We start from the raw sequence: 25,933 nt of genomic DNA on the forward strand, positions 1-25,933 counted from the left end.
AAAACTACTAGAGCTAATCAATGAATTTGGTAAAGTAGCAGGATACAAAATTAATGCACAGAAATCTCTGGCATTCCTATACACTAATGATGAAAAATCTGAAAGTGAAATCAAGAAAACACTCCCATTTACCATTGCAACAAAAAGAATAAAATATCTAGGAATAAACCTACCTAAGGAGACAAAAGACCTGTATGCAGAAAATTATAAGACACTGATGAAAGAAATTAAAGATGATATATATAGATGGAGAGATATACCATGTTCTTGGATTGGAAGAATCAACATTGTGAAAATGACACTACTACCCAAAGCAATCTGCAGATTTAATGCAATCCCTATCAAACTACCACTGGCATTCTTCACAGAACTAGAACAAAAAATTTCACAATTTGTATGGAAACACAAAAGACCCCGCATAGCCAAAGCAATCTTGAGAATGAAGAAAGGAGCTGGAGGAATCAGGCTCCCTGACTTCAGACTATACTACAAAGCTACAGTAATCAAGACTGTATGGTACTGGCACAAAAACCGACAGATAGATCAATGGAACAGGATAGAAAGCCCAGAGATAAACCCACGCACATATGCTCACCTTACCTTTTTTTTTTTTTTTTTGTGGTACGCGGGCCTGTTACTGCTGCAGCCTCTCCCATTGCAGAGCACAGGCTCCAGACGCGCAGGCTCAGCGGCCATGGCTCACAGGCTCAGCCGCTCCGCGACATGTGGGATCCTTCCAGACCAGGGCACGAACCTGCATCCCCTGCATCAGCAGGCGGACTCCCAACCACTGCACCACCAGGGAAGCCCCGGTCACCTTATCTTTGATAAAGGAGGCAGGAATGTACAGTGGAGAAAGGAGAGCCTCTTCAATAAGTGGTGCTGGGAAAACTGGACAGGTACATGTAAAAGTATGAGATTAGAACACTTCCTAACACCATACACAAAAATAAGCTCAAAATGGATTAAAGACCTAAATGTAAGCCAGACACTATCAAACTCTTAGAGGAAAACATAGGCAGAACACTCTATGACATAAATCACAGCAAGATCCCTTTTGACCCACCTCCTAGAGAAATGGAAATAAAATCAAAAATAAACAAATGGGACCTAATGAAACTTCAAAGCTTTTGCACAGCAAAGGAAACCATAAACAAGACCAAAAGACAACCCTCAGAATGGGAGAAAATATTTGCAAATGAAACAACTGACAAAGGATTAATCTCCAAAATTTACAAACAGCTCAATAACAAAAAAACAAACAACCCAATCCAAAAATGGGCAGAAGACCTAAATAGACATTTCTCCAAAGAAGATATACAGACTGCCAACAAACACATGAAGGAATGCTCAACATCATTAATCATTAGAGAAATGCAAATCAAAACTACAATGAGATATCATCTCACACCAGTCAAAATAGCCATCATCAAAAAATCTAGAAACAATAAATGCTGGAGAGGGTGTGGAGGAAACGGAAAACTCTTGCACTGCTGGTGGAAATGTGAATTGGTACATCCACTATGGAGAACAGTATGAAGGTTCCTTAAAAAACTACAAATAGAACTACCATATGACCCAGCAATCCCACTACTGGGCATATACCCTGAGAAAACCATAATTCAGAAAGAGTCATGTACCAAAATGTTCATTGCAGCTCTATTTACAATAGCCCAGAGATGGAAACAACCTAAGTGTCCATCATCGGATGAATGGGTAAAGAAGATGTGGCACATATATACAATGGAATATTACTCAGCCATAAAAAGAATCGAAACTGAGCTATTTGTAATGAGGTGGATAGACCTAGAGTCTGTCATACAGAGTGAAGTAAGTCAGAAAGATAAAGACAAATACCGTCTGCTAACACATATATATAGAATTTAAGAAAAAAAAATGTCATGAGGAACCTAGGGGTAAGACAGGAATAAAGACACAGACCTACTAGAGAATGGACTTGAGGATATGGGGAGGGGGAAGAGTGAGCTGTGACAAAGCGAAAGAGAGGCGTGGGCATATATACACTACCAAATGTAAGGTAGATAGCTAGTGGGAAGCAGCCTCATAGCACAGGGAGATCAGCTCGGTGCTTTGTGACCGCCTGGAGGGGTGGGATAGGGAGGGTGGGAGGGAGGGAGATGCAAGAGGGAAGAAATATGGGAACATATGTATATGTATAACTGATCCGCTTTGTTATAAAGCAGAAACTAACACAGCATTGTAAAGCAATTATACCCCAATAAAGATGTTAAAAAAAAAAAAGTACTTTGAAAGTGTCCATATTCTTATGCATAAACTCATTGAAATTTCTGCTTTGGTCTTTAAAATTTACTTTGAAGACGATTTCTTGCCTTATAAATTTTGCAAAGACTTTTTGCTCAAATAAGTAAATTTTGGTGTTAAAGGTAAATTGTTTGATGTTTGATTAATATTTTTAAAATGGTACTCTAGATACAATAGAACTATGGAAACAAGGTTTCTCATATCAAATCTTATAAAAATAAAGATATGTGTAAATGATGTCAATATTAGTGTTAAAAATCATGACTGTGTTAAGAAGAATGGTTGAAAATGAACATGAGGGGAAGCCAATAATTATTTTGATGATACTCCTATATATTCGCAAAAGTTATGTTCTCATAGGGGTCTTGTATTATTCTTCTTGGGTCACTATAACAAAAATACCACAGACTGCATAGCTTAAACAATAGAAATTATTTTTTTAACAGTTCTAGAGGCCAGAAATCCGAGGTCAGGGTGCCAGCATGGTTGGCTTCTGGTGAGGGTACTCTTCCTCACTTGTATATGACTGCCTTCTCATTATGTCTTCCCATGTTGGGGAGAGAGACAGCAGGCTCACTTGTGTCTCCCTTTGTAAGTTCACTAATCCCATCATGAGGACACCACCCTCATGACTTTGTCTAAATCTAATTATCTCCCATAGGCTGTTCTCCCAATACCATCACACTGAGGGTTAAGTCTTCAACATATAAATTTGGGGGGCACAGAGTTCATAGCAGCTTTCATGGAAACATACAAAACATTAGAAATAATGAATTCTTGTAGTCAGTTCAGCTTAGTTAATAAATTGCTTAAGAGTCTCAAGTCTGATTAATCACTAAAAAATTATTTACTTTACTGGAGTATATTTTAGTGTGTTATTACATAAACATATTCGGGAATCACGGTTTTGACAGAATAAAACACACAAAGATGACTGTATATAAAAGAACGTTCAACTCTCAGACAATAAAAGGCTTTCTAGTCATCAGAATTCATTATATTGCATTTACATTTTTATTGGCTTATGAAAATCTTTAATGCACTTTAGTATAGTATATTAAATAGATGAATATTTGTCCCTTATAATGTCATTTATTTTATGTAAATTTTTATTCTGTCTTGCTCTCCTCAAACCACCAGTACATTGTTGTGTTATTTGTGATATGGGGAAGTTGCTAGGCAGTGTTACAGATTCTGGCCCCAAGCCACTGAGTTGTGACAATGCCAACCTCTGTACTACATATCCATCTTTCTCAAAGATGAGTCTAAGGCAGATAATATGCTTTAAGCGTATAGGGAGTTGTATGCCTTTGGATGAAGATATAACTAAAACATGATTATTTAATACATAATATTCGTATAAATATTGGCAAACAAAAATAACAGAGTCTCTTGCTGTTCTGAGATAATATAATCTGGATCCTTGCTTTTAGATTTGAGTTTTTTCCTTAGTGTGTGAATATCATTATTTTGAGCTTGCTTTGCATCAGTTTGGCAGCCTTCTTTGTATAGGTCTGTTTTAACAGCTTGCTTTATGTAGACCTATTGTGGAGGCCTTTAAAAATTGTTTGGATGGTAATGGATCTGTTTTCTTATTTGCTTGTTTGTGGTAATAAACTGATTGAATAAATATTAAAGTTGTCAGGGCTTAGAGTGTTTTTGTGACTTGAATTATTTCCCCATGGCTGTTTTTCAACTATTTCTGGTATACATAGACAGATATATTCATGATGGAGTTCTAAGTGGGGATGGAACTAATTGGGGGTGGAGGGAAGTAGTGATTGTGGAGAGAGAAAAACCACTTATACCATGTGGGTAATTCTGTGAAATATAAGACTACATTAGTATGCAGATTGCATCTGATGCTCTCATAAATAATGTGTTTATAGAAAAACAACCATTTGCTCTAAGTAAATGGTGGTGCATGCAACACTTTTGTAGATGATTTGTGGGGCATGTAGGGGTGATATTGCTTCTCCTACTGAGCATATATTGCTTTAACCATGTATTCAGGAAAATGTATAAATCACAAATGCAAATTAAGCAAAATATAGCAACCAACACATTTTAATTATGTGGTATTGAAATGTGTGCTCTTTAATATTTTTCACGAGTGATGGCTTATAGAGGTAACACAGAAAATAAAATTAAGCATTAAATATTATATAATTATGGGCCTTCAGTTATGCCTGCATTTGTAAGGTAATAAAGTATATTTGTATTCATTTTGATCTTGTTTTATTCCTTTTATGATTGTTTTTCTTCTGAAACTTGTCTTAAATTGAGTTTTGGCTGCATTCTGCAGTGTCAGGAAAATTGATAATGTTTATTTCTTAACACTGTGTAGTATATGATCTTACTAACTCTGTATTAATATTTCCAAAGAAGGGTAACAAAAGGAGCTTTTAGCATTCACCCTTTGTTCAATAAATCAAACATGAACATGGTCTGCACATGGCTTTTCAGCGAACTCTGCCATTTTATTTGTCTTTTATCTTGAAGGTTTATTGCTTTACATGGCTTAAAGTGATTGGGGGTCTGAACTGTTTAATTTGGGATGTTTAGGTTATTGATGTCTCAGCCAGGGTGTGTGAGAAAGTCAGATGCTAAAACTCCTTGAACATGTACAGTAGATGCAGTGTATGTGTTTGATTCATTCCTTGGCACATAAGCTTTTGCTCTGCCCTCTTATTTTTGAAATTCATTGGCATTTCCTAATAATTACCTAAAATTTTGGCTCTTTTCTGTGGATTATTCTGTCTTTCTCATGCTCAAAACTTACTGTAGATCATGTGCTAGCTCTGTTTCCAGCTTTTCCTATAGGAACTTCCAGGAAAGAATCAAAGCAGTAGTTAAGAATTTAACTACCTAGTAAAATTAAAATCTAGTAAAATTGAAATCTACTAAAAGTAAAAACTACTAATCATTCCAAGCTAATGATTATACAACAGAAAGTTTTGTTTTTATTTAGAGTTTCTTTGTCATTAACTTTTTTTCCTTTTAGCACTACGAATTTTAAAATTTCTGTTGTTTAAATGGGTGCACAGTTCTTTCAGTAACTACTGATTAAGTGCCTGTTTTTTGTTTTCCCCACTAGGTTAGGCCGGGATAGGTTCTTAGGGAAGGGAGAACGGGAACAATACAAGTATGAGCATGGGACTGGACCCCAAAGAAAGAAAGAAAATTCATGTTTATTAAGTACTTATTTTGTGTCAGACGCTGTGTAAGAAACTTTGATGTATATCTTGTACTTAAAATCTGGTTGAAGATACACGTGTGCCACATAATTGGTATGTGTGAATGTGTATATTTTAAAATGCCTTTAAATTGTCATGTACTATACATGTATATACTACCCTACACTGTTATAATTATAAAATTTAAGACTGAAATGATTTTTATGGGCATGAAACATGAGAGTTCAGAGGAAAGAGCAGTCAGTGTGGGGCTGGTCTGGACAGGTAAGGCTCTGAGAAGATGCCTTGAGTGAGACTCTGAAGGAGGGCTGGTGCATTTGTTATCATTTGTTTAACACAGAACTCAAAAGCACTTTTACACATTTTTCGTTTACAACTTAAAACAGCCCTTTGAAACAAGTAGTTGAACCACTTTTCCTTTAAAACACGGTGAATGGAATTTAGAAAGATGAAGTAAATTTGCCCCCAAATGACCCAATGATGCAGCACCATCCTCTGCTCCCAACACAAGCACAATTTATCTCACTTTGCAGCCCCATCATGCTACTCCTCTGTTTAAAACACTCTGACAGCTTTCTGTCACCCTTTAAATAAAATCTAAACTCCTCAGCATGACCTATGAGTACTTATAAGAGTTGACCTTTGTCAACCACAAATACCCTATGATATCACTTCATGTCACTTTCCCTTCCCAGTGACACCTTAGCCACTTAGAACCTCCTTTCTCTCCTTTAACTGATCCAGGATTTTGCATGAGCTGTTTGTACTGGACACTGTTGACTTCCTGTCTAGCTTCTATTCACTTTCAGCTTTTCCCTGACAGCATTTCATTTTTTGTTCAGGTGTCCCCGCTCCCTGGTTACATTGCAGACACATGGTTTCTGGGATTGACTCCTGCTCGAGGTATAATTCTGAATAATTAAAGCCAATCATGGTGTTCCCAACCCTTTGTTAGGCATCGAACTAGGTACCCATGCCCATGCCAGTCAATACAAAATAATTTCCTCAGTATCAGGGATTGAGTGGAGAATGGGCAGGTGACCATATTCAGGTCAGTGCCACACAGGGAAAGCTTGGTAAAGGTTTCTGGGAAACATTTTCTTGCTCTTAAAATAGAACAACATCAAGAGAAAATATCTTTGTCTGATATTCTGTGTGAAGCCTGGGACTTTTGACAGCTCTCTTGCCACCAGCTCAGGATTGAGGTTGACACATAGAAGGTCGAGTTGAGAAGATCTCAGAGGCACTGGATTGAGATAGCCCTGGACTATGCTAATATTTGAATTTCCACTTATATCAGCCAAGATCTACCCTTCTTTTTTTTTTCTTTTTATGATATGGTAAGAGTTTCTTTCCCTGGAAATCTCTTTCCCCTAGTTGTTAAATGTGTACTTCCTGCTTGGCATTCAGATCTCAGTTCAGTTGTTTCTTCTACAGAGAGCCCTTCCCTGATACACAATTTAAAACACCCCTCTCTATCAGTCACTCTTTAATTTATTTTAAAAATTAAATTAATTAATTAATTAATGGCTGCACTGGGTCTTCGTTGCTGCCTGCAGGCTTTCTCTAGTTGTGGCGTGCGGGGGCTACTCTTCGTTGCTGTGCGTGGGCTTCTCATTGCAGTGGCTTCTCTTGTTGTGGAGCACAGACTCTAGGCACACAGGCTGCAGTAGTTGTGGCATGCAGGTTCAGTAGTTGTAGCTTGTGGGCTCTAGAGCACAGGCTCAGTAGTTGTGGTGCACGGGCTTAGTTGCTCTGAGGCATGTGGGATCCTCCCGGACCAGGGATTGAACCCCCATCCCCTGCATTGTCAGGCGGATTCTTAACCACTGAGCCACCAGGGAGTCCCTATCAGTCACTTTTTTTTTTTTTTTTTGCAGTACGCGGGCCTCTCACTATTGTGGCCTCTCCCGTTGCGGAGCACAGTCTCTGGACGCGCAAGCTCAGCGGCCATGGCTCACGGGCCCAGCCGCTCTGCGGCATGTGGAATCTTCCCGGACCGGGGCACGAACCCATGTTCCCTGCATCGGCAGGCGGACTCTCAACCACTGCGCCACCAGGGAAGCCCCCTTATCAGTCACTCTTGATCTCACTACTCTGTTTTAATTTCTTCATAGCACTTATTGCTACTTTCTTATTTATTAGTGTGTTTGTTTAATGTCTAATTCTTTAGATGTAAGCTCCATGAGAACAGGAAGCTTGTCATCTCAATTACTGCTATATCTTCAGCAATTTGAACAGTGCCTTTGTCAATAATAGAAGCTCAATATTTGTTGGATGGATGGTTAGGTGGAAGAATCAGATCCCCAAGTTTGGCTTCAAATGCCATGCCCTATTCACTGCACTTTGTTGCCTGGCAAGGAGGAGAATGGTAACACCAGTAGAAGGAACAGCAAAAGCAAAGGACAAATCGAGTACATTCCAGAGAGACTCAAACAATCTCTTTCTTTTATTGATTGAGAATAAATTGATGTAAATTCTAAACCAATATCCAAGTATGTCAGTTAAAGAGTTTTAAAAATCCAAATCAAATGTATTTAAAATGTAGGACAGTAAAAATTAGGTTTGGTATATGCATATAAAAAATGCAGGTCATTGCACAGAGTGGGCATTTAATACATAAATGTTTGTTCCATGATTGCAAGTGACATATCATCACAAGATTTTATCTGTAATGAGTAGCTTGTGATGTGATGAGTTTATAACCTCAGACTCTAAACACTCCAGCCAGAGGGAGGCTGCCAAGTCCTGAAGAGGCTTGTCAATGGGAAGGAACCAGCAAGTGGAAGCTTCACAAGAACTCCAATGATGGAGCAAAGGTGATGTCAAGGATCATGCCCTACTCTGGGCTAGGTAGCCTCAACACTGCTTTACAGTGGCAATGGAATGGGAGTGGCTAGATGTCAGGGAAGTAACAAGATCATTCTGACACCTTTGCTCTCTACCTAAGAGCCTAAGTCAGATTTTTTTAGCTCTGCTTTTCAGACCCCCACCAAAGATGGTCTTAGGAGAGGCAGTTTATTATAGTGGTTAAAGGCATGTCTTGGTACTAGAATCCTTGGGATTGACTTTCTGCTCTGTCAACTTACTAACTGTATAACTTTGCCTATTAACCTCTGTGTGCCTTAGTATCTTCATCTGAAAATGTGGCTCTTCATAGAGTTGTTGTAAGAATTAAATGAATCAATATACACAAAAGAATGTTTTTCAGACTACCTGTGGTGATAATCTTGCTCTCTTTTATAAAAAATTTCCAGTGTTTCTGATATTTTTGTAAAACAAAATACAGTGAATTACTAGAAAAATGAAATAAACAAAGACACAAAATACTACTATCAATTCTAAAAAACGGATTAGACAGAAAAAGTTACTGTTATAATTTACTATAAAAGATTCTAAATGCTCATTCTCAATTTCTGTACTTCATAGTGAACTACTAACCACCACCTGTTGAGTAGCTGGTGTGCAAGGAACTTAAAACAGTGCTTGGCATATATTAAGTATAGCCCAATATTGCAGGGCTCACTTTATTTTAAGAAGCAGATCTAGGAAGGTTTGTCTACTACCCAGAGCCATGTGTTGAAGGCACAAGTGGGTGACAGTGAGAAAGGGAAGGGGCGATCAGAACCTTCTTCTCTCTTGCAGCAGAAATGTTTAGCTTTGGTGACTTCCTTTCATAACTCAGTGGGTTGGCAGACTTTTTCAAATAAGTATATTAACCAGTAAATATACATACTTTTGGGATAGAGAGGCACTTCTCATGGATATTTTGCAGGCATTACATGTCTCCTCTCCTTAGTGCAATATGTATAATTTATACCCAGTGAAAGGTATACCCACGTCTCAGTGAGACTTATATAAAACAAAAGACAACTGGCTTTGACCCCTTTCTAACTGGGTTAACTTGACTACACTACCTCTCTATACCTCAGTTATCTCATCTATAATATGTGTATAATAATGCTTACCCCATAGGGTTATGGTCAAGATTAAGCAAGCTGATATATCTTAGCTAATATCTAACATCTATCAGAACAATACCTGCCATAGAGTAAGCAGTAGGAGGATACCCAATTAATGAATAATGGAAATCCAAACAAAGACCATTTCTGATTAATTGAATCCTCTTTATATATTTAAAAAACAGTATATCCAAGTCTCGAAACAATCTCACATTGCTAAATGTCATTCGAAACACTGAAATTCTTATACACAACCAGTGAAACAGCACCATGTTTTTGACGGGGCAATTACCCTGAGTGATCTGGTGATGCAAAGTCAGGTGATTCAGAAAGTGGCATAAATCAGACATACACAGAGAGCTATCAGTGAGCACTTAGACAGATGCTACAGGCATCCAGTTCATCAGGGAGCTATGTAACAGCTATTTGAAAGTGAATAAAAGCATGGGAAGATTTTATACTTGAGATGCACCTTTTTAAAGGGAAGATTTTATACTTGAGATGCACCTTTTTAAAGGGAAGATTTTATACTTGAGGGGCACCTTTTTAAAAACTATGATTGAAAGCCAGTTCTCTACTTTTATTGAACCACTCATCATATATGTACCGGATGCATACTATGAGTGTGGCACTAATTTAAAGATTATACGGCTTAACTTCAAAGAACATACAACGTGATAGGAAAAAATTCCACATTAAATTAAATTAAAATACTGCACTAGATTTCAGTAGCAATTCAAAGACATCTGGATATAGCAACCATTTGTAAAACATTCCAGATAATTCCATAGTTCTGAAGCATCAGTCTAATCCCTTTCTCACTTTTGCAAGGTAACTTTTCAGCTTAATGCCTATTGCCTTCTCCATAGAGGAGGGAAAAAGATATGGGCCTGCCTTACTGAGAGCCAAACAACCCAGAGAAAGACTCCATTATAGGAAACCTCATTGCTCTGTAAAAAATACCTGCCAAACCAGAAAGGTGATTCCAGGAGGAGTAAGCCAGAGGGGAAAAAAAAAAAAAGGGCTGTTCAGGTGTTCAGCTTTATGGCATCTTTGGACAAATTTATTTTTATTTTTTTTCATCAGAAGTGACCAAACAAATTAAAGATGGTGAGACCTCTGTCTAAAACCAAATTCTTGACCCATATCTGCCCTATTCCCAACCACTCACAGAACGGATCATGTGCCCCTTATGTTGAGGTGACCACTGACTTACTCTTCTGCCTCCTTGAAAGAAAGAGGAGAAAATTATGTTTTGCCACTGATTTGGCCATATGAAACTCATCTCATCACCCTTTTCCGGGTCTGAAGCTGCTGTCTCTAAAACTGCCATCTCATTGTGCTTTGTATCAGTTAGTGCTAGAGAAATCTTGAATAGCTTATGCACAAAACTGTCTTTAAATTTTATATTATTTTGAGACTTTGCTTCTTTGGGGTTGCGGTGCACGGGTCACCCCATCTGGCTGTGAGAGCTCTGTACATTCTGTGGGCTAGCAGTGTGCTGATCTTTTGAAGTTTCTTTCCCTACCCACCCAATCCCCCCTTTTTGGTGAGGTTTCATTGAGGTCAGTTAGTTATGCATCCGGCAGCTTAACTGGCTTTAAATGTACTCTCCTTTGGTGTGGTCTCTTTGGGGAACGATTGGGAGAAAGAAAAGCCAATAGTGTAACTGTTTTGATACCGAAAATTGATGTCTTTTTGAAATAAAGAACAAGTCCCTCCAAAAAAACAAACAAAAACAAAAAACAAAGATCTGTAGTTGATATAAAATGGTAAATGATTAACTGCCATTAAAAGGTATAACTGTTCAGGAAATATAAAGATCACTTTAGGCTATGGTGATTGGGATAGATGTTGTATTCTGTATTTTGTTTTATTCAGTAAGAATAAAATCCTACCAAGACTTACACACACATGCATACATACCTGTTCCTCTCCCCACATACCCCAAACTAAAAGGGAACCACATGTAAATGCATTACATTTTTTTAAATTGGACTATAATTGCTTTACAATGTTGTGTTAGTTTCTGCTGTACAATGAAGTGAATCAACTATATGTATACATATATCCCCTCCCTCTTGGACCTCCCTCCCACCCACCCCCATCCCACCCATCTAGGTCATCACAGAGCACCAAACTGATCTCCCTGTGCTATATAGCAGGTTCCCACTAGCTATCTATTTTACACATGGTAGTGTATATATGTCAATCCCAATTTCCAAATTCATCCCACCCTCCCCTTCACCCCGTGTCCACATGTCCATTCTCTACATCTGCGTCTCTATTCCTGCCCTGCAAATAGGTTCATCTGTACCATTTTTCTAGATTCCACATATATGCGTTAATATACAATATTTGTTTTTCTCTTTCTGACTTACTTCACTCTGTATGACAGACTCTAGGTCCATCTACATCTCTACAAATGACCCAATTTCATTCCTTTCGATGGCTGAGTAATAGTCCATTGTATATGTGTATCATATCTTCTTTATCTGTTCATCTGTTGATGGACACTTAGGTTGCTTCTATGTCCTGGCTATTGTAAGTAGTGCTACAATGAACACTGGGGTACATGTGTCTTTTTTTTTTTTTTCTTCTTAGTCCTTTTTTTTTTTTACACCTTTATTGGAGTATAATTGCTTTATAATGTTGTGTTAGTTTCAATGTACAACAAAGTGAATCAACTATATGTATACATGTATCCCCATATCCCCTCCCTTTTGAGCCTCCCTCCCACACTCCCTATCCCACACCTCTAGGTTGTCACAAAGCATAGAGCCGGTCTCCCTGTGCTATGCAGCAACTTCCCACTAGCTAACCATTTTACATTTGGTAGTGTATATATGTCAATAACATGTGTCTTTTTAAGTTATTTTTGGTTGAGTTGGGTCTTTGTTGCTGCATGTGGGCTTTCTATAGTTACGGCGAGTGGGGGCTACTCTTCGTTGCGGTGTGCAGGCTTCTCATTGCGGTGGCTTCTCTTGTTGTGGAGCACGGGCTCGAGGCATGCGGGCTTCAGTAGTTGTGACACGTGGGCTCAGTAGTTGTGGCTCGCAGGCTCTAGAGTGCAGGCTCAGTAGTTGTGGCACATGGGCTTAGTTGCTCTGCAGCATGTGGGATCTTCCTGGACCAGGGCTCGAACCTGTTTCCCCTACATTGGCAGGTGGATTCTTAACCACTGCACCACCAGGGGAGTCCCCAATATGTGTCTTTTTGAATTATGGTTTCCTCAGGGTATATGCCCAGTAGTGGGATTGCTAGGTCGTATAGTAATTCTGTTTTTGTTTCTTAAAGGGACCTCTATACTGTTCTCCTTAGTGGCTGTATCAATTTACATTTCCACTAACAGTGTAAGAGGGTTCCCTTTTCTCCACACCCTCTCCAGCATTTATTGCTTGTAGATTTTGTGATGATGGCTATTCTGACTGGTGTGAGGTGATACCTCATTGTAATTTTATTTGCATTTCTCTAATAATTAGTGATGTTGAACATCTTTTTTTTTAATTTTTTTTTAATTTTTTATTTTAATATCTTTATTGAAGTATAATTGCTTTACAATGGTGTGTAGGTGTTTGTTTTATTTTTTTTTATTTTTTAACATCTTTATTGGGGTATAATTGCTTTACAATGGTGTGTTAGTTTCTGCTTTATAACAAAGTGAATCAGTCATACATAAACATATGTTCCCATATGTCTTCTCTGTTGCGTCTCCCTCCCTCTCACCCTCCCTATCCCACCCCTCCAGGCTGTCACAAAGCACCGAGCCAATATCCCTGTGCCATGCGGCTGCTTCCCACTAGCTATCTACCTTACTACGTTTGTTAGTGTGTATATGCCCATGACTCTCTCTCGCCCTGTCACAGCTCACCCTTCCCCCTCCCCATAACCTCAAGTCCGTTCTCTAGGAGGTCTGCGTCTTTATTCCTGGTTTACCCCTAGGTTTGAACATCTTTTCATGTGTTTGTTGGCCATCTGTGTGTCTCTTTTGGCGAAATGTCTATTTAGGTCTTCCGCCCAATTTTTGATTAGACTGTTTGTTTTTTTAATATTGAGGTGCATGAGCCATTTGTATATTTGGAGATTAATCCTTTGTCAGTTGCTTCATTTGCAAATATTTTCTCCCATTCTGAGGGTTGTCTTTTAGTCTTGTTTATGGTTTCCTTTAATGTGCAGAAGCTTTTAAGTGTCATTAGGTCCCATTTGTTTATTTTTGTTTTTATTTCCATTTCTCTAGGAGGTGGGTCAAAAAAGATCTTGCTGTGATTTATGTCAAAGAGTGCTCTACCTATGTTTTCCTCTAAGAGTTTTATACTGTACGGTCTTACTTTTAGGTCTTTAATCCATTTTGAGTTTATTTTTGTGTATGGTGTTAGGAAATGTTCTAATTTCATTCTTTTATATGTAGCTGTCCAGTCTTCCCAGCACCACTTATTGAAGAGGCTGTCTTTTCTCCATTGTATATTCTTGCCTCCTTTGTTATAGATTAGGTGACCATAGGTGTGTGGATTTATCTCTGGGCTTTCTGTCCTGTTCCACTGAGCTATTTTTCTGTTTCTGTGCCAGTGCCATACTGTTCTGATTACTGTAGCCCTGTAGTATAGTCTGAAGTTGGGGAGCATGAGTCCTACAACTCCGTTTTTCTACCTCAACATTACTTTGGCTATTTGGGGTCTTCTGTATTTCCATAAAAATTGTAAAATTTTCATTCTAATTCTGTGAAAAATGCCATTGGTAATTTGATAGGGATTGCATTGAATCTGTAAATTGCTTTGGGTAGTATAGTCATTTTCACAATATTGATTCTTCCAATCCAGGAGTATGGTATATCTCTCCGTCTGTTTGTATCATTTTTAATTTCTTTCATAAGTGTCTTAAACTTTTCTGCATGCAGGTCTTTTGCCTGCTTAGGTAAGTTTATTCCTAGGCATTTTATTCTTTTTATTGCAATGGTAAATGGCAGTGTTTCCTTAATTTCTGTTTCTGATCTTTTGTTGTTAGTGTATAGGAATGCAAGAGATTTCTGTGCATTAATGTTGTATCCTGCAACTTTACCAAATTCATTGATCAGCTCTAGCAGTTTTCTGGTGGCATCTTTAGGATTCTCTATGTATAGTATCATGTCATCTGCAAACAGTGACAGTGTTACTTCTTCTTTTCCAATTTGTATTCCTTTCATTTCTTTTTCTTCTCTTATTGCCAGTGCTAGGATTTCCAAAACTATGTTGAATAATAATGGCAAGAGTGGACATCCGTGTCTTGTTCCTGATCTTAGAGGGAATGATTTCAGTTTTTCACCATTTAGAATGATGTTTGCTTTGCAGGCCAGAAGGGAGTGGTAGGATATATTTAATGTGATGAAAGGGAAAAACCTACAACCAAGAATACTCTACCCAGCAAGGATCTCATTCAGATTCGATGGAGAAATCAAAAGCTTTATAGAAAAGCAAAAGCTAAGAGGATTCAGCACCACCAAACCAGCTTTACAACAAATGCTAAAGGAACTTGTCTAGGCGGGAAATAGAAGAGAAGAAAAAGACCCACAAAAACAAGCCCAAAACAATTAAGAAAATGGTAATAGGAACATCCATATCGATAATTACCTTAAATGTAAATGGATTAAATGCTCCAACCAAAAGACACAGACTAGCTGAGTGGATACAAAAACAAGACCTTTATGTACGCTGTCTACAAGAGACCCACTTCAGATCTAGGGACACATGCAGACTGAAAGTGAGGGCATGGAAAAAGATATTCCATACAAATGAAAATCAAAAGAAAGGTGGAGTAGCAATTATCAGACAAAATAGACTTTAAAGACTATTACAATAGACAAAGAAGGACACTACATAATGATCAAGGGATCAATCCAAGAGGAAGATATAACTATTGTAAATATTTATGCACCCAACATAGGAGGACCTCAATACATAAGGCAAATACTAACAGCCATAAAAGGAGAAATCGACAGTAACACATTCATAGTAGGGGATTTTAACACCCCACTTACACCAACGGACAGATCATCCAGACAAAATAAATAAGGAAACACAAGCTTTAAATGACACAATACACCAGTAAGACTTAATGGATATTTATAGGACATTCCACCCCAAACTGGCAGAATACACTTTCTTCTCAAGTGCACATGGAATGTTCTCCAGGATAGATCACATCTTGGGTTACAAATCAAGCCTTGGTAGACTTAAGAAAATTGAAATCGTATCAAGCATCTTTTCTGACCACAATGCTATGAGATTAGAAATCAATTGCAGGAAAAAAAAGTGTAAAAAATACAAACACATGGAGGCTAAACAATACATTACAAAATAACCAAGAGATCACTGACGAAATCAAATAGGAAATCAAAAAATACATAGAAACAAGTGACAACAAAAGCATGATGTGCCAAAACCTATGGAATGCAGCAAAAGCAGTTCTAAGAGGGAAGTTTATAGCTATACAATCCTACCTCAAGAAACAAAAATCTCAAATAAAAAAATCTAACCTTACATCTAAAGCAACTAGAGAAAGAAGAAGAAGAACAACAAAATAACCCCAAAGTTAGTAGAAGGAAAGAAATCATAAAAATCAGAGCAGAAATAAATGAAATAAGATGAAGAAAACAGTAGCACAGATCAATAAAACTAAAAGCTGGTTCTTTGAAAAGATAGCAAAATTGATAAACCTTTTGCCGGACTCATCGAGAAAAAAAAGAGAGAGGTTCAAATCAATAAAACTAGAAATGAAAAAGGAGAAATCACAACTGACACTGCAGAAATGCAAAGGATCATAAGAGACTACTACAAGCAAATATATGCCAATAAAATGGACAACCTGGAAGAAATGGACAAATTCTTAGAAAGGTATGACCTTCCAAGACTGAACCAGGAAGAAATAAATAATATAAACAGACCAATCACAAGTAACAAAATTGAAACTGTAATTAAAAATCTTCCAGGACTTCCCTGGTGGGGCAGTGGTTAAGAATCTACCTGCCAATGTAGGGGATACGGGTTCGATCCCTGGTCCGGGAAGATCCTACATGCTGCAGAGCAACTAAGCACGTGTGCCACAACTACAGAGTCTGCACTCTAGAGCCTGCGAGCCACTACTACTGAGCACATGTGATACAACTACTGAAGCCCAGGCGCCTAGAGCTTGTGCTCCGCAACAAGAGAAGCCACCGCAGTGAGAAGATGGTGCACCGCAACAAAGACTCACCCCCACATCTAGAGAAAGCCCGCATGTAGGAACAAAGACGGGAAAAAAAAAAACAAACTTGCAACAAACAAAAGCCCAGGACCAGATGGCTTCACAGGCGAATTCTATCAAACATTTAGAGAAGAGCTAACACCTTTCCATCTCAAACTCTTCCAGGCAATTGCAGAGAGAGGAACACTCCCAAACCTGTTCTATGAGGCCACCATCACTCTGATACCAAAACCAGGCAAGGATATCACAAAAAAAGAGAAAATTACAGACCAATCTCACTGATGAACATAGATGCAAAAATCTTCAACCGAATACTAGCAAACGGAATCCAACAACACATTAAAAGGATCATACACATGATCAAGTGAGATCTATCCCAGGGATGCAAGGAATCTTCGATATACACAAGTCAATCAATGTGATACACCATATTAAAAAATTAAAGTATAAAAACCATATGATCATCTCAATAGATGCAGGAAAAGCTTTTGACAAAATTCGACACCCATTTATGATAAAAATTCTTAAAGTGGTCATAGAGGGAACCTACCTAACATAATAAAGGCCATGTATGACAAACCCACAGCAAACATCATTCTCAGTGGTGAAAAACTGAAAGCATTTTTATGAGATTCTTCTATCAGGTGTTATATGACCTTTCTGAAGCTTACAGTAGAATTGTCAAGCAACCTTAACTTGTTCTTTTTTAATGCCTTTTAATGCAGAATTTGAAGCAAATTCGCCTGAGCTACATGTACAATTTTGAAGGACAGTCTAATTTTTCTGGGAACATTGAACATAGTCTGATTGACCTCAAAATTGACATTCAGCAATTTAGGTGTGCAATTTAACTTTACATTGAAAGAGAGAGATCTTTGAAAATTTTAGTTAATGTTAAAAATTAGTACCTTTTCAGATTTGAAGCCCATCAGGATGTCGACATTTTCAAGCTGCCAACTCTCTTAAACCTAATGTCTGAGGAGTGTGGCATTAATTAAAGCTTTGTTATTTATCCAGTCAATCTATGGACTTCTCAAGTTTGAGACTACCTAATTAGTCAGATGTCAGGTGGTTCTGTGACATGTTATTCAATTTAACTTATGACTTGTTACCACCATGTGATTAGAATGATAGTTTATTTTATCAATTGTGGAGAAAAAGCACTAAACCTTTTATATAAAATGTTGTTCTGAGAACTTAATTGAAAAATCTGTGTTTTCAAGACAGTATTTTGAAGTAGCATATTCTTTGAGAATGATTTCTCAGCAAGACCTGATTTCCATTGCAGCTACACAAAGGGAAGTTGGCCAAGGCTTCTGGCAGTAACAGATGAAATTAAACACGTTTTTCATAAGCTGTATTTATCCAGAGGACCAAACAAACTGTGAGCAAGTATAGTCTTTAGTTACCCACTTAAACTTGAGCTCACTGGCGTGCTCAAAACCTGACTTTGTGTCATTTTAAGAATTTGCTAATAAAGAGGTTAGAAGAGTCAATATAGTCTTTTTATTTTATATTATTTAATTTTTGAATTTAATTTTTTATACAGCATGTTCTTATTAGTCATCAGTTTTATACACATCAGTGTATACATGTCAATCCCAATCGCCCAATTCATCACACCACCATCCCCACATACCCGTGGCTTTCCCCCCTTGGTGTCCATACGTTTGTTCTCTACATCTGTGTCTCAACTTCTGCCCTGCAAACCGGTTCATCTGTACTATTTTTCTAGGTTCCACATACATGTGTTAATATACGATATTTGTTTTTCTCTTTCTGACTTACTTCACTCTGTATGACAGTCTCTAGATCCATCCATGTCTCAACAAATGACCTAATTTCGTTCCTTTTTATGGCTAAGTAATATTCCATTGTATATATGTACCACGACTTCTTTATCCATTTATCTGTCGATGGGCATTTAGGTTGCTTCCATGACCTGGTTATTGTAAATAGTGCTTCAATGAACATTGGGGTGCAGGTGTCTTTTTGAATTATGGTTTTCTCTGGGTATATGCCCAGTAGTGGGATTGCTGGATCATATGGTAATTCAACTTTTAGCTTTTTAAGGAAGCTCCATACTGTTCGCCATAGTGGCTGTATCAATCTGCATTCCCAGCAGCAGTGCAAGAGGTTCCCTTTTCTCCACACCCTATCCAGCATTTGTTGTTTGTAGATTTTCTGATGATGCCCATTCTAACTGGTGTGAGGTGATACCTCATTGTAGTTTTGATTTGCATTTCTCTAATAATTAGTGATGTTGAGCAGCTTTTCATGAACTTCTTGGCCATCTGTATGTCTTCTTTGGAGAAATGTCTATTTAGGTCTTCTGCCCAGTTTTGGATTGGGTTGTTTGTTTCTTTAATATTGAGCTGCATGAGCTGTTTATATATTTTGGAGCTTAATCCTTTGTCCATTGATTCGTATGCAAATATTTTCTCCCATTCTGAGGGTTGTCTTTTCATCTTGTTTATGGTTTCCTTTGCTGTGCAAAAGCTTTGAAGTTTCATTAGGTCCCATCTGTTTATTTTTGTTTTTATTTCCATTACTCTAGGAGGTGGGTCAAAAAAGATCTTGCTGTGATTTATGTCAAAGTGTTCTTCCTGTGTTTTCCTCTAAGAGTTTTATAGGGTCTGGTCTTACATTTAGGTCTCTAATACATTTTGAGTTTATTTTTGTGTATGGTGTCAGGGAGCATTCTAATTTTATTCTTTTACACATAGCTGTCCACTTTTCCCAGCACTTATTGAAGAGACTGTCTTTTCTCCATTGTATATCCTTGCCTCCTTTGTCATAGATTAGTTGACCATAGGTGCGTGGGTTTATCTCTGGGCTTTCAATCTTGTTCCATTGATCTATATTTCTGTTTTTGTGCCATTACCATCTTGTCTTGATTACTGTAGCTTTGTAGTACAGTCTGAAGTCAGGAGTCTGCTTCCTCCAGCTCCGTTTTTTTCCCTCAAGACTGCATTGGCTATTCGGGGTCTTTTGTGTCTCCATACAAATTTTAAGATATTTTGTTCTAGTTCCATAAAAAATGCCATTGGTAATTTGATAGGGATAGCACTGAATCTGTAGATTGCTTTGGGTAATATAGTCATTTCCACAATATTGATTCTTCCAATCCAAGAACATGGTATATCTCTCCAGCTGTTGGTATCATCTTTAATTTCTTTCATTAGTGTCTTAAAGTTTTCTGCATACAGGTCTTTTGTCTCCCTAGGTGGGTTTATTCCTAGGTATTTTATTCTTTTTGTTGCAGTGGTAAATGGGAGTGTTTCCTTAATTTCTCTTTCAGATTTTTCATCATTAGTGTATAGGAATGCAAGAGATTTCTGTGCATTTATTTTGTATTCTGCTACTCTACCAAATTAATTGATTAGCTCTAGTAGTTTTCTGGTGGCATCTTTAGGATTCTCTATGTATATTATCATGTCATCTGCAAGCAGTGACAGTTTTACTTCTTCTCTTCCAATTTGTATTCCTTTTATTTCTTTTTCTTCTCTGATTGCCGTGGCTAGGACTTCCAAAACTATGTTGAATGATAGTCGTGAGAATGGGCATCCTTGTCTTGTTCCTGATCTTAGAGGAAATGCTTTCAGTTTTTCACCATTGAGAATGATGTTTGCTGTGGGTTTGTCATATATGGCCTTTATTATGTTGAGGTAGTTTCCCTCTATGCCCACTTTCTGGAGAGCTTTTATCATAAATGGGTGTTGAATTTTGTCAAAAGCTTTTTCTGCATCTATTGAGATGATCATATGGTTTTTATTCTTCAACTTGTTAATATGGTGTATCACATTGATTGATTTGCATGTATTGAAGAATCCTTGCATCCCTGGGATAAATCCCACTTGATCATGGTGTATGATCCTTTTAAAGTGTTGTTCGATTCTGTTTGCCAGTATTTTGTTGAGGATTTTTGCATCTATGCTCATCAGTGATATTGGTCTGTAATTTTCTTTTTTTGTAGTATCTTTGAGTGGTTTTGGTATCAGGATGATGGTGACTTCATAGAGTGAGTTTCGGACTGTTCCTTGCTCTGCAATTTTTGGAAGAGTTTGAGAAGGGAGGGTGTTAGCTCTTCTCTAAATGTTTGATAGAATTCACCTGTGAAGCCATCCGGTCCTGGACTTCTGTTTGTCGCAAGCCTTTTTTTTTTTTTTTTTTTTTGCGATACGTGGGCCTCTCACTGTTGTGGCCTCTCCCGTTGCGGAGCACAGGCTCCAGACGCGTAGCCTCAGCGGCCATGGCTCACGGGCCTAGCTGCTCTGCGGCATGTGGGATCTTTCCGGACCATGGCACGAACCCATTTCCGCTGCATCGGCAGGCGGACTCTCAACCACTGCGCAACGAGGGAAGCCCTGGTGCAAGATTGTTAATCACAGTTTCAATTTCCTCACTTGTGATTGGTCTGTTCATATTTTCTATTTCTTCCTGGTTCAGTCTTAGAAGGTTATACCTTTCTAAAAATTTGTCCATTTCTTCCAGGTTGTCCATTTTATTGGCATAGTGTTGCTTGTAATCATCTCTTAGGATGCTTTGTATTTCTGCGGTGTCTGTTGTAACTTCTCCTTTTTCATTTCTAATTTTATTCATTTGAGTCCTCTCCCTCTTTTTCTTGTTGAGTCTGGCTATAGTTTAAAAATTTTGTTTATGTTCTCAAAGAACTAGCTTTTAGTTTTATTAATCTTTGCTATTGTTTTCTTTGTTTCTATTTCATTTATTTCTGCTCTGATCTTTATGATTTCTTTCCTTCTGCTAACTTTGGGTTTTGTTTGTTCTTCTTTCTCTAGTTCCTTTAAGTGTAAGGTTAGATTGTTTATTTTTCTTTTCTTGAGGTAGGCCTGTATAGTTATAAACTTCTCTCTTAGAACTGCTTTTGCTGCAACCCATAGGTTTTGGATCATTGTGTTTTCATTGTCATTTGTCTCTAGGTATTTTTTGATTTTCTCTTTGATTTCTTCAGTGATATCTTGGTTATTTAGTAATGTATTGTTTAGCTGCCATGTGTTTGTGTTTCTTACGTTTTTTTCCTTGTAATTCATTTCTAATCTAATAGCATTGTTGTCAGAAAAGGTGCTTGATCTGATTTCAATTTTCTTAGACTCACTCATGCTTGATTTGTGACCCAAGATGTGATCTATCCTGGAGAATGTTCCGTGCACACTTGAGAAGAAAGTGTAATCTGCTGTTTTTGGATGGAATGTCCTATAAATATCAATTAAATCTATCTGGTCTATTGTGTCATTTAAAGCTTCTGTTTCCTTATTTATTTTCATTTGGATGATCTGTCCATTGGTATAAGTGAGGTGTTAAAGTCCCCCACTATTATTGTGTTACTGTCGATTTCCTCTTTTATAGCTGTTAGCAGTTGCCTTATGTATTGAGGTGCTCCTATGTTGGGTGCGTATATATTTAAAATTGTTATATCTTCTTCTTGGATTGATCCCTTGATCATTATGTAATGTCCTTCCTTGTCTCTTGTAACATTCTTTATTTTAAAGTCTATTTTATCTGATATGAGTATTGCTACTCCAGGTTTCTTTTGATTTCCATTTGCATGGAGTATCGTTTTCTGTCCCCTCACTTTCAGTCTGTATGTGTCCCCAGGTCTGAAGTGGGTCTCTTGTAGACAGCATATATATGGGTCTTGTTTTTGTATCCATTCAGCAAGCCTGTGTCTTTAGGTTGGAGCATTTATTCCATTCACCTTTAAGGTAATTATTGATATGTACGTTTTGTATGTATTGTATGACCGTTTTGTATGTATTGTATGACCATTTGTACATATTGTATGACTGTTTTCTTAATTGTTTTGAGGTTTTTTTTTTTTTTCGTGGTATGCGGGCCTCTCACTGTTGTGGCCTCTCCCACTGCGAAGCACAGGCTCCGGACGCGCAGGCTCAGCGGCCATGGCTCACGGGCCCAGCTGCTCCGTGGCATGTGGGATCCTCCCGGACTGGGGCACGAACCCATGTCCCCTGCATCGGCAGGCGGACTCTCAACCACTGCGCCACCAGGGAAGCCCTGGCATTTATTCTTTTTCCTTGTTTATCTTAAATACGTTATTCCATTTTCTTAGGGCATAAAGCATTAATGTTGAAAAGTCTGATTACTAAAATTTATTTCCCTTATAAGTCATTTTTTTGGGTCTAGATTACCTATAGACTTCTTCCTAAGTTCAACAGTTTACTGGAATACCCTTTGGTGTTGATTGTTCTGGGTCAGTGAGGTACATGGTATACTTTTTTCAATATGTAATTTAAAAATTTTTATACTTTTATTTTAGGAATGTTTTCTTGAATTATAATTTTTGGTGTTAGCTTTGTTTTGCTCCTTTAGTTCTCCTCTTCAGAGATTCTATTATTCCTGTTATTCATAGAATCATCATCATCTATCTCTAATATTTGTCACTTTTTTCATATCCTTTTTTAAAACCTACTTTTTTATCTTTTAGCTTGCTTTGAAATAATTGCTTAGTTGGGGTTTTTATTTGTTTTGTGGACGTTTCTTTTTGGCGTGTTTTTGTTGTCTCTAAGATGTTATTTTGCTCCTTATTTAATATTTTTTCTTTTAATAACTTTTTATGGGATTTGACTGTGATAATTTTCTATTGCTCATATTTATGCAAAATTGATTTGATTTCCATGAACTTTTAGAAGGAGGTATGGTTCAAGATAGTTTTTTTTTTAACTTCACTGAGCTCCCTCTCCTGTTGCTTTTGTGTTATGTTTTAAAATATGATGGTTTCCTTTCTGACATTTCCTGGCTATTCCCTTTCCTACTTTTCTCTTTCCTTTATTCCTGTTGTCTTTATCCAGTTCATTTCTGAATCTCCTTCCAATTGTTTCTCCTTAGTATGGGGTCCTGTTTTGGAGGAGAGCTCTCGGCTGGTCAGTTGTGAGAGTTCAGAGGTACTCATACTGCTTGAGCCAGTTTAGAGTGACCTTTGGCTCTTGTGTTCACCTGTTAATTGGTTTGGACATAATCACTCCCCTTGTCACCTGCTGTTCTTACATGAGCCACTGTGCTTTCCAGCAAATATCTGGTGACATTTTGGTGTCTTCCTGTTCTCAGGTCATTCTCAGGCTCTTTTGTTTCACTGTTTCCTCCTGCATAGTCGATGATTCCATGTAGATTTTTTGACTGTGGCTTCTCACTCTTAGCGTCTATTTTGGGGTTAGGGATACTTTGTTACCACGTGTAAATTTGTTTATGAGTTTTTGGTTTTGCTATCTTGTCAGCTGTGTATTTTTATGATATTTTCATGGATTATTCAGTGATAAAAAACTATGCTGCTGCCACCACCAATAGCTTTGGGTTAAAATATTTTGACTTTCATGAAGCTTGAAATGACTTGATATTTTTCCAAGTGCATGTGGTAAAAACTTTTCTTTATATAGTTTTCAATTTTCAAGGGCTTCTGGGTACTGATTTCTGTAGGGTAGTGTTCTTAGGGCTATTAGCTAAGAAAGATGCCAGTCTTATTCTAAGAACTATGAGGACCATACTCAATTTTAGTGCTTTCTTCCTTTCTATTTCCTGTGATAGCACATGCTATTCTTATGTTGTGCTTTAGTCAGAAATGGAAACACCTTCTGTATTTTTGATATGTTCAGATATAAGTGTACAGTGTCTATAATAATCTCTTGGATTTGTAAAGTATGTTAGGGTTTGCAAACTGCTTTTGCATCTGTGCTCCTAGGGGAACCACATAATGTAGCTGTGAGGAAGTTGATGCCAGTGCTATGCACATTTCCATTCATTTTTTTTTAATTAAAAAATTTTTCTTTTATTTTTGGCTGTGTTGGGTCTTCATTGTTGCGCACGGGCTTTCTCTAGTTGCGGCGAGCAGGGGCTACTTTTCGTTGCAGTGCATGGGCTTCTCATTGCGGTGGCTTCTCTTGTTGTGGAGCACGGGCTCTAGGTGCGCAGGATTCAGTAGTTGTGGCACATGGGCTGAGTAGTTGTGGCTTGCGGGCTCTAGAGCGCAGACTCAGTAGTTGTGGCACACGAGCTTAGTTGCTCCGCAGCATGTGGGATCTTCCTGGACCAGGGCTCGAACCCGTGTCCCCTGCATTGGCAGGCGGATTCTTAGCCACTGTGTCACCAGGGAAGTCCCTCCATTCTTTTATAGGTGAAGAAAGTAACCCTCAGAGAGACCAAGTGACTTGACCAATGTCCCATATCTGGCAACTAGAAGATATATAACTAGAACCAAGGGTTTCTTGATTCTCAAACCAACAATTTATCCACATGGAGTTTTTGAGCCTCTTCCATGATAACAGAAACATATTGATATTTGCAACATGGCATCTGAATGCATTTGCCATAAAAACCATCTGATTTAGGTACTCCATATGCTCAGTAAACACCAAAACCATGTAACAGCAAAGTGATTAAATTTGCCAATATAATTTCATATGTCATTACCTGATTTTTTTTCAACTAAAAAAAATTATTCCCTAGACCATTTGTTGAAACTTTTAGTATTCAGCTTAACCCTGGAAAATGACTTATAGGAAAGTACTCTGAAAAAAACAATAGAACTGCAATCATCTAAACTCTTATTCCTTTACCTCAGTGGCTAAGGCAGAAGTGCTTGCATGCAGCTTGCGTTTGTTCAAGTGTACTTTAATCTATGCAGGGCTAAACGATCTCCCCTTGGATTATTGTTCTTGGTGTATTTGATTAGGAGAACTTCACCTGGGTGAAGGAGGTTTATTGCCAAGCTTGGAAATTTTATTTGACACGTCTGAGATTTTACACTGAAGAGCTCCTTCAGTGATCAGGCTCTTGCCTTTATGAGGATACTTCTTTTCTTTACAGATTGGTTTTATTGCCAGATCCTGCTAGTCCATGGATTCACTGTGTCAGAGCTGATCGTGCTCCTACAGAGCATTGACTCAAATTCCCCCTATCTGCACACCACATAGGAGAAGAAATGGAGTTATAGAGGGAATGGCTTTCTCACACACCTTACCATTCCCTCTGCTGCAGGATTTCTCCACTCTTCGTTCCTCACATATACTCAGCCTCAACAAATAAAAGGCCCTCAGGGACCTGGCCCTGATTACCTGAATATTCTTCCAGTTTTATTTTTACCACTACCAACTCTCCAAAGTCTAGGCTCTAGCCGGACAGAAATACTTTCAACTTCAAGGAAATGACATATTCTTTTTTTTTTTTTTTTTGCTATTTATTTATTTATTTTTATTGGGCTATATTTGCTTTACAATGTTGTGTTCGTTTCTGCAGCACAGTGAAGGG

At 37.9% G+C, this 25,933-nt stretch overlaps 1 long non-coding RNA gene across 1 annotated transcript in view; it reads left to right on the forward strand.

Annotated features, from left to right (window-relative positions):
- Positions 1 to 8,733, forward strand: part of LOC109549011 (uncharacterized) — a 173,193-nt gene extending 164,460 nt beyond the window's left edge. The window contains exon 4 of the long non-coding RNA XR_012330790.1: positions 7,361 to 8,733. This is a non-coding gene — a long non-coding RNA (uncharacterized lncRNA). The remainder of the gene's footprint in view (positions 1 to 7,360) is intronic.
- Positions 8,734 to 25,933: the final 17,200 nt, after the last annotated feature.

Source organism: Tursiops truncatus, chromosome 3 (genome assembly GCF_011762595.2).
Source record: "Tursiops truncatus isolate mTurTru1 chromosome 3, mTurTru1.mat.Y, whole genome shotgun sequence".
NCBI lineage: Eukaryota > Metazoa > Chordata > Mammalia > Artiodactyla > Delphinidae > Tursiops > Tursiops truncatus.